The sequence below is a fragment of the Myotis yumanensis genome, unplaced genomic scaffold (assembly GCF_028538775.1).
Source record: "Myotis yumanensis isolate MYYU_CA2020_CCGP unplaced genomic scaffold, mMyoYum1.0.hap1 SCAF_9, whole genome shotgun sequence".
Classification (NCBI taxonomy): Eukaryota; Metazoa; Chordata; class Mammalia; order Chiroptera; family Vespertilionidae; genus Myotis; species Myotis yumanensis.
Window position 1 is genome coordinate 39,069,847 of NW_027223760.1, and position 10,565 is coordinate 39,080,411.

The window sequence follows — 10,565 nt, forward strand, 5'->3', positions numbered from 1 at the left end:
GGATGTCAAGTCTCTCCGCCCTTCCATCTTCACTAAATCCGAAAGTCCTCCTCCAGGGCCTCCCAAAGTGTGCCTGTTGCTGAAACGTAACTTTGCTTCTTTCAGACAGTAACTCCTCAAGGGGGACCACTTTTTCCATGTTATTTATTCCTGTTCGTCACCATCCTCTTGCCACTTGCTTTTCTACCTTGCTTGGAGGTTACAGCCTGGACAGCCTGAAGTCCAACTTCATCCATACACTGGTTTCACAGCAGATGGTTGTGGATTTTGGTGGCTGGAGTTGGTTAAGAGTGAATTATTTCATTTAAAAGCCTACCTTATTAGATATGGCCAACCAGCTCCTACTCCAGCAACACCTGCAAAAGCCAGCAGCACATTTCTGACGCCGCCTTCTAGGTCCTCCACCTGGAAGAATTCCACAAACCCATCCCAGCCTCTCTGTTTGACTAGCCAGCCTTGTTCCGTCCCTACGAGAATATCTGTGATGTCTTCTGCTAACGGTTCAATGCAGCTTTCTTGGTTTATACTCTTCAAGTGGCTACAAAGGCACCAAAAGAAATGAGAGTCACAATCCTGTCCGTTTGTTACTCCGTCCCTAAAAGCATGAACCATCACTTTAGACGAAGATTTGACGTTGTCTTCGTTTTCGGTGTCCAGTTCCGAAGCATACCTAGGAAGGCAGTCTCCTGCCGCACCCCGCTGCACGCCGCTGCACCCCGCCGACCCGCGGGCCCTGGCTTTGGTCCCTGGCGCCCTAGCCCGTTCCCTAAGGTGCTGAGGGATCATCTCCAGCGGCCGCAGTGACAACTCCTCCTCCTCAGCAGGGGGCGGGGCCGAGGGCAGTGAGCCACCTGCACTGGGGCCTTCGCTGGCCTCCCCGACCAGCTGGAGCAAAGGCAGGACAGCTGGCTGCTTCCGGAGCGGAGCGGCTCCGGCTCATACCTGCCCAGCTCCTCTCCGGGCGACATGATGGCGTCGGCTGCCAGAGCTCCCAGCTCATCAGGCAGCACGGCCCGGCTGATGGGCGAGAACAGCCATCTGGCCGGGGCCGCGATGCCATCGGGACCCTCCGTGCCCATGGGCGAGGGCCGAGGGCTGCGCGATCCTCCCAGCATCCCTCACGCGACCCTCCCTGGATCCCTCGCAAGAGTGGCTTGGGGGCTCGCGCCAGAGCTCCAGCCAGCCAATCACCGTGCCCGTTTCCCTTCCCCCTGACTCTTAGGGGCAGGGACCTCCTTCCGGCAGGGGAGTCGGAAGCCCTTTTCCTGAAGGCGAGGCCAGGCCGCCAATTGCCCCCCCGCAGTGGAGGTTGAGTCCGATGAATGCATTTCTTTTGGGGCCAAACATCTCAAGCCGGCGAGCCGTTACCTGGCAGAGAAACCCGGGGGAGCGCCTACTCCCTACTGGAAGGAAGCGGAAGTAAGTCCATTAATTGTTTTCTGATTGTTGAACCAACCTTGCATACCTAGGTCATGTTATACAATTCTTTTTATAAATTGTTAGATTCAATATGCTAAGATTTTGTTGAAGAATTTTGCATTTATGTTCAAAATGGACTATCGTTTTCTTGTAACCCCCTGTAAAGTCTTTGTCTGGTTTTGCTTTTTAGGGTAATGCTGTTCTCGTTGAGTGAGCTAGAAAGTATCCCCTCTTGTTTCTGTCTTCTGGAAGATATTATAGTGAATTGGAATAAATTATTCATTAACTGTTTAGTAGAGTTCATTTAGTGAACTCATCTGGGTCTGCTGCTCTCTGTCTTGATTCAACTTCCCTAATAAATATAAGCCTCTTCAGACATCTGTCTTTTCCTATATGAGTTTTGGCAGACCATGTTTTCCAAGGGATTAGTCCATCTTATTTTGGTTATAAACTTGGGGATATATAGTTATTCATAATATTATTATCTTAATGTCCATGAAATCTAATAATTTCTAGATTTCATTTCTAATAATAATGATTTTGTGTCACCATAGTTATTTTAATTTTCCTGTCAGATAATTCCAAACTTCTTTAATATCTAAATCTTGTTCATATATTTGCATTGTCTTTTGAGACTGATTTTTCTTGCCTTTTAGCATGTCTTGTAATGTTTTGTTCAAAGTAGGACATGTTGCACTGAGCGAAAGGCACTGAGTATATAGGTCTTCGTGTGAGTTTTTATGGTAATCGTGCTAGCAGTTGTGCTGTGTTTAATGTTTGCTGTAATTACATGTTTCAGAGGTTTCAGTGTACCTCTCTGCCCTTGTTTTTCTCTCCCTTGGTGATTTTGGGTTTCCAGAGATACTCCTCTTGAAAGAAAGCTTGTGTCTTGGTTCTCTTTTTTTTTTTTTTCTATAATAACAATACTCCTCTGGGTGTGGTGGTGAGGTGTGGGGAAGGGAAGTGTTCCATAATTATAATTAAATTTATATCTTGGAGTGGACCTGCACCTTGGGTTGTGATCTTCACTAATTGTTGTAAGTGAAGCAGGAAGGCTAGAAAGGGACCTGAAGTGTGAGACATGCCACTCCCCCTGCTGGACTGAAAACCTGGTAACATTTTTTTCACCTGGAGAGAATGCTCTGCTATAATCACAATGATTATTTTTCTCCTCTCACCTGCTAAACTACCAGAGCAGTGGTTCTCAACCTTGGCTGCACATTAGAATCACCTGAGAATCTTTTTAAAATCCTGATTTCTGGGCCTCATTCTCTGGAAGTTCTGTTTCTTTGTTATGGGGTGGGGCCACAACATTAGTAACAAAGAAACAGAATTTCTGGAGGATGAGGCCCAGAAATCAGGATTTTAAAAAGATTCCCAGGTGATTCTAATGTGCAGCCAAGGTTGCGAACCACTGTACCAGAGGATCTTTTTTTTTAGCTATTATTGTGAGCCCCTGATCAAGTTCCTAAAGGGAAAATATGACAGTGTGGGAACACCCTTACAACCACGTTCGCAAGGAGTTTCTCATTCTCATGGTAGTCCAAAATCAGCCTTTAGCAGTTCATGAAAATTACCATTAAGTGTTCCTGCCATTGTGCAGCTCCAGTGCCTCTACCTCAGATAATAGATCCTCACTGTGAATGTGTGGATTTGCCTATCTCTTAAGATTGTAGGGTATAGATTTTCCTTATAAACTCAAATGTCTATAGTTTCAAGAAAAGTCATTGACTTTGTTTAGTTTTTACATGTAAGCATGAGAGTGAAGAATTCTAAGCTCTGTATATGTCTGCACTGAAACTAGAAGTCCCTAAGGAAGCTTTTTATTTCTCTTCAACATAGAGGGCTCTGGAAATATTTTTAAAAACACATATTAAATGTATACTGTATGCCAGATATTATTCTAGGTATTGGCTGTGCAGCCTTTAACAAAACTGGATTAAAATTAGGTACTGCTCCTTATACTTTTTACTCCTTGGTCCTATTTGCCTGACAAGACTCTAAAAAATTATAATAGCATACACCCTTGATTGTACATAATTTAGCGTCTGTTTTCAAAACATAACAGTCTTAGAGTTGGAGGCAGGAGATAACCGAGAGACTACGGCATGTCTTTATTTTGTACCAGAAGTATTTGAATTTTAAGCCTACACTTTCTTTGGTTAGCACACTGCTTCTTCCTTTTTCATTTCTTATTCTACTTTTAACTATGAGTCATTCCAGAAAGAGAGATAGACCTACTTGCATTAGAAAATGAATCATAGTAAGAGATAAGAAATAAAAACTCAGCCAAAGTTTAACATACACTGAAATCTTGTGATACCAATCATGTAGAACAACAGATTATTTTGTGTTTGTGTTTTTCTATTGAACCATTTACTCATTTATTCAGCAAGCAATTCTAAATAGCAGTTTTACTCCACGTTCTTTCAGTAATAACAGATAACTGAAACATATCTATTACTGTTGAAAAAAATCAGTCTATTAATGGAGGTGCACATACTAATTAATTAATGTAATGCATAGTAGTAAATTCTATGTTAGATCTGCCTACCAACAGAGCAAACATTTGCAAAAACTACATATGAAAATACATCCCTAAATTTAATTTAAAACATATTTTAAATTTGTTTTATTATAAAATTTCACTCATAAGTACATTTCTCAACTTGAAAAATGATTCTTTTAACTTGATTCTCTCAAATTTTATTTAATTATTTACTAAAACATAACTTTAGCACATGTTGACATTATTTGTGAAAGTCACGTTGCCTCTTAGGGGACAAATAGAAGATAGACAAATTTATCTAATTGTGCTCATGGATGGTACCCCACATCATAATTTATTAGACTTAACCTAGTTAATTCTATTTCTAGAACTAGCCAATACTCCCAGGTCTTGTAATCAGAGTTATTATTTTCCATATGGATACAATGTTTGTATAACTAATATGTGCATATAAGCTTCCATATGAATATGTAAGAAGGAATCAAAATTGGAAGATGAAGAGGAGAAAGTGGAAGATATTTCTCTGAGTTACTTTCAATACCCTATTGATTCTATATTTTCAAACATTGAGTTTTGTCATTGGTACTACTCATGAAATCACATAAGATAAACTTATAAATAAGAATAGTTGCATATATTTAAAAATCATCTGGTTTAAATCTTAGTAGACTTCTGAAAATCTTAATTTTGTTTCAGTAAATTATTCTTAGAAGAAATTGTTTTTCTCTGATTTTAAACGCATGAAATAATATTTTTAAAAACCCAATTGTGCCGAAACCGGTTTGGCTCAGTGGATAGAGCGTCAGCCTGCGGACTGAAGGGTCCCAGGTTCGATTCCGGTCAAGGGCATGTACCTGGGTTGCGGGCACATCCCCAGTGGGAGAGATGTGCAGGAGGCAGCTGATCGATGTTTCTCTCTCATCGATGTTTCTAACTCTCTATCTCTCTCCCTTCCTCTCTGTAAAAAAATCAATAAAATATATTTAAAAAACAACAACAACAACAACAAAAAACCCATTTGTTCTTAAATTCAGTGGCTTATAATTTTAAAAACTGATGCACATGCATATCACTAGATAGACCAATTGCAATTTAGTTCAATTTACTGTCAACAATATGATATTACTATTGTGTAAAATGACACGAGCAAGAGAATGACATGGTTAGACATTTTTTAATAAAAAGAATAATGTAAAAATATTGAAAATATCTATTGGAAGGGTAGAAATCATTATGGCAAGAAAACTTAGATACCTACTTTAATAATTGTTTAGGAGATATTGTTTAGGATCATATTACAGTTGTGATAATGGAAGTAGAGTGAAAAACATAGTGCCCTTTAAGTCACATCTACACTAATAAAAGAGAGGGATGCAAATTGACCATACCCCCACAACACCCACCAGCCAGTCAGGAGTGAGTATGCAAACTAACCCAAAAAAGATGGCAACGGCCCCGTCCTCTAGCCACTCCGGGCCTCTGGGCAGCACACATGCAGGCGCTGAGTGGCTGGGCGGGTTGGGATGCCAGCTGTGAGGGGGAGGGAAGGGGGTGGAGGGAGCTACAGGAGCGGTGCTTGGGCTGAAGCAAAGACTGAAGTCTCCGGTCACAGCAAAGACTGAAGACTTTGGCCGGAGTGAAGATGGAAGGTAGCGGCCAGAGCGAAAGCCTGGGTCCCAGGTGCCGGAGGAAAACCAGTGCAGGCAGCCAGGGGAAGGAATGCCTATTGCACGAAACTTTGTGCAACGGGCCTCTAGTAAGTAATAAAGTGAAATTAAAGATAATCTTAATAATGGCTACCTTTTATTGGGCATTTAAATGATAGACATGTGTAAAACATAATTTTACTTAATGCTAACAACAAAAATGATATTAAAGTTATTCCTTTTTAGTACATGTGGATTTTGATAATGAACATAGTATAATTTGCTCACAATTGAACAGTGGTATTGTGGGGAGTCAACCTGGTCAAATTCCAAGAAGTCTTAAATTGGTGTACTTTGCTGGCCTAATTCATTTTCCAGTTTGCCCTTCTTGCTGGAGCGTTTTTTTCCAGACTAAATGATAGTAATGCCATTATCCCAACCAAGTAGTAAATAAGGAATAATATGTCTGTAGGGGATGAGTTTCACCTGGGCTTATTTGAGTTTGAGGAGCTTATAGAATACCTATTTGGCTTTTTTTCTTCTTCTTCATAAACAGAACTCCTATGTGCTCTGTTACAATTACTGTTTCTGTAACACAATTTAGCTTTTACTCTATTGCTGAAGTAGGATGTATATGATTATAATGCAGAATTTGCTTTGGTTCATAAGCAAATTTTTCTAACACATGAATGGTTTTCAACACACAGAAAATGCTCCTGAATATAATATACACCAACTCAGCTAAATGCATTACTCTTCATGATGGTTATTCATTCCATGCTTCTTTGGGCCAAGTGCTCTTCCTTAGAAGTGTTTCTCTCCTCCCTTCATATTTTCAAGTCCCTATAATTCAGCAGACTCAACCCTGCTTAAACTACCATAAAATTACCTTTACCGTCTTTAAAGACCACATCCCACATTATCTGGATATTTCTCAATTTATTGGGAATTTACATCTCTTTTAAACAACATTGTTTTTTAGTAGTACACTCTAACCATAATTTTCCCTTAAGTGTCATTTTTATTGCATGGTTTTGCAGAATATGAAGTGTGTTCAGTCACACATATATTGTGTTATAGCAAAAACACTCGAATGATTTTGACACATAAGAGAAATGTCAAGATTGATATATAAATTTAAGAGAAATTTCCATATAAGAGGAAATTGAAGTAATGGAAATAAATTAAATCTCATGGAGAGAGCTAGAAAAGACCTGATGATAGAAATCTGGAGACATTTGCAGGAGAGACTGAAGGAACGAAGGGTCAATGAGAGAGAAGTGGTTCTTTTTGGCTCCTTTGTTCATGTATTATTTATTCACTTATTCAACAAATATTTAGTAGGCTATATTCTCATTGGGAAGGAGGTTGTGAAAATAGCCCAGTTTCTTCTTTAATGCAGTTTTAAATTTTAAAATAAGTACATATTACATAAATGCTATCATTAAATAGATTTTTTTTTCACCAGTACCTCATGAAATCCATTTCCTACTCAAAAGGGACCAGAAGCTCTGCCTTTGATTTCCTGTACATTCTCAAATAGAATTATTTCTGGCTCCATGTTGGCTTGAATTTCATTGGTTCCAAGGGCAGAAATTGGTGTACTTTGCTGGCCTAGTTCATTTTCCAGTCTGTATTTGCCAGGTATAAACAGCTTAAAGTAAGTCATTACTCTTTTTTGTGAGTTAGCCAAGAGATACAACAGAGCAATAGAAACAAGTTAATTCTGGTCCCTTCCTTATTTTCTTTTGTGAAGTAAGTCATTAAAGCAAATGTGTAAATGTATTGTGTATTGATTTGAGCTTGATAAGGTTAAGTTCCAATTTATTTATCCACTTCATTGGCAGTGCATCCAACTTACTGGCAACCAGTACATTTATTTGCATTTATTTTGTAGTCCATTTTTTTTTAATAGCTTTCACCAGATAATGATAAATGTGATGCCAGAATAGAGAATCTCTTTTTCATTCAGGCTGGTCTATTCACATACATTTTTTCAGGATATATAGCTGCCACTTTGAAGCTATAGGATTTTTTTGAAAACTTTAACAAAAATATGAAAGCATATTGCATGACAGATTCATGTTAAATTGGTGATAGATGTAGTCCATTTGAAATTTCTTAATTTTTATTTTTATAGTGCCACTTTGGTTACTTCTTTTTGAAAATATTTATATTCTCAAAAGCACTCCTCTTTTAACACCTATCTACTATAAATTTGGTGTAAATTGGTTCTGAGCCATAGCATTGAAAATGATTTATCATAGTCTTTAATAATACTGGTATAAGTAATTACTACTAGTTTATGGGAAATCACATGATCAAACTAAAAGAGCTTTATTTTATCCCAGAATCTATAAAATATACATATTTTAAGTTATATATGTTATATTCATGTATATGTTTGCCATATATATATACCATAAGATATATGTGTATTTATTTGTATGTGGGTATATATGTATATATGTATATATATGTAAAGAGAGAGATTTACTATTTTGAAGATTTATTTATTAGCCATATATTATCAGATATCACAACTACAAATTCAGGGTAAACAATTATATTGGTTATATAATGTCCAACATATTTTTTCATACCTAACATACAGAGCATATTATACATTTGTTTTATTTTAGTTTTAAAATTCAACTTTTATACAGATTATTGTTGATAATAGTTTTTTATCTTAGTACCATTAGTATGTTTAAGGAGCCAGTGAAATCCATAACATACCTACAAATAAGTTAAGATAGTTACAATATTAGGGACAGTGATACAGAATTGGAATGCTACTATACATTGTTTTCACAGCTCCTTATTATCTATAGTCTGTAAGTAAATTTTTTGGGTTGTATAGATTAAATATTGCATAAAACTGTATTTTTATGCAGTTTTGTGTACTATAGCAAAAAGATGTGGAGAATCCAAGTAGATCACATTTCTTTTAGCTACATAAACTGATGTGCTTAAATATCTTGAAAGTACTAGTTAAAATAAAAAGATTTATAACAGTTGCAGAAATACATATTACAGTGATTTGATTTGGGGCATAGACCTGTCATCACACTTCCCCATTCACTCATGCACCTGCTCATGTGGTTTGCACATGTGAAGTGAAAGTTATGCCTTTAGATCTTATTAAAAAAGGTATTTATGTCTGAATCAATATTAAACATACTATGTAACTGATTTCTTTACAATGCTTCAGTTTGACATACAGTAGCTCTTTCACTGCCTTCCACATAATACCTTTTGCAGTTATATTTACTGTGATATGTAGCTACATACACAAATGTTTGTAAAATATATTTGAATAATTCATTGTTGAGTTAAATTGTTTTAAAAGTATGTCATAAAATTTTTATCAGAAAATATAAATAAAAACTGTGCAGAATATTCTTAAGCATTCAAATATATCAAGAACATAATATATATATTTTAATTATAAAATGTAAAGAGCAGCATCATCTAATTTCATTTTTCTTATTGATAAACTTGTGGTATACAATTTTTAACTAAACAGACTTATTAAATAACAACTTCAGGGAAGAAAACTTGAAATACATTTTTACTTATCACAATAATTTAACTTTTTCTTTCCCAATGTATTTATATTTTTATTTACTTATCATAAGCCTAAAGCAGGGGTCCTCAAAATTTTTAAACAGGGGGCCAGTTCACTGTCCCTCAGACCATTGAAGGGCCGGACTATAGTTTAAAAATAAAAACTATGAACACTGCACATATCTTATTTCGAAGTAAAAAAACAAAACGGGAACAAATACAATATTTGTATTTGCATGTGGTCCGCGGGCCGCAGTTTGAGGACTCCTGGCCTAAAGATTATTTAAAATTGTAAATTTTCAGATGTAAAGTCATTTTACTCTCAAGTAATTTCTCTTTTGTATGCCATATATTTTAGAAGTGAATTCAGCCTTGGAAGAATTAAGTATAGGATAACTATGGACTTTTAATTTTTATTAAGAGTGTTAATAAGTCTATTGTGTGATACTTTATAAAGCAGTCATTCTCAGTAGGGTGCATCACCTTCTAGGGAGGCCTTTAAATACATAGGGAGAGTTTGGGGTGGTTACAATGAACAGGTTCATTGTGGCATTAAAGATTGGGTGGGCTAGATTTGTTATTCTTCCCAAAATGATTGACACAATACCCATTACTTTCAATTTGCCATTGTAGTATTTACATAGGTAAATCATTTATTTATAACTAGAGGTCCAGTGCACAAAATTTGTGCACTGGGCTGTGGGGGGGGGGGGGGCGGGGGAGAGGTGTCCCTTAGCCCGGCCTGCATCCTCTCCAATCTGGGACTCCTTGGCAGATGTTCAACTGCTGGTTTAAACCAGCAGTCGGACATCCCTCTCACAATCTGGGACTGTTGGCTCCTAACCGCTCCCCTGCTGGCCTGATTGACAACTAACTGCTCCCCTGCTGGCCCAATCACCCCCAACTGCCCTCCCCTGCAGGCCTGATAGCCCCCAACTGCCCTCCCCTGCTGGCCCGATCACCCCCAACTGCCCTCACCTGCAGGCCTGGTTGCCCCCAACTGCCCTCCCCTGCTGGCTTGATCGCCCTCAACTGCCCTCCCCTGCTGGCCTGATCACCCACAACTGCCCTCCCCTGCCGGCCATCTTGTGGCAGCCATCTTGTGGTGGCCATCTTGTGACACATGAGGGTGTCCATCTTGTGATGACGTCGCATGAGGGCATTGCATGAGGGTGTGATGCAACCTAGGCTTTTATTATATAGGCTTATGTGAGTCTGGACCCTTTTTCTTTTCCATTAATACAAAATAAATTTTAAATGTTTTTATGGACAGTAAAATTTTCAGAAGTATATCATGTAATCTTTCTTTTATTAAAGGAAGATTATCCTGTTTTTGGAACTTGACCTGGATTTACCATTTCAAAAATCATATTACTGAAGACAAAGCTATGCCTCTTATTTGCCTATCTACACAGCTAAAT

General features: G+C 37.9%; 1 pseudogene; it reads right to left on the reverse strand.

The window, feature by feature from the left end:
• Positions 1-312: 312 nt before the first annotated feature.
• Positions 313-1,347, reverse strand: LOC139016931 (induced myeloid leukemia cell differentiation protein Mcl-1 homolog pseudogene; annotated as a pseudogene).
• Positions 1,348-10,565: the final 9,218 nt, after the last annotated feature.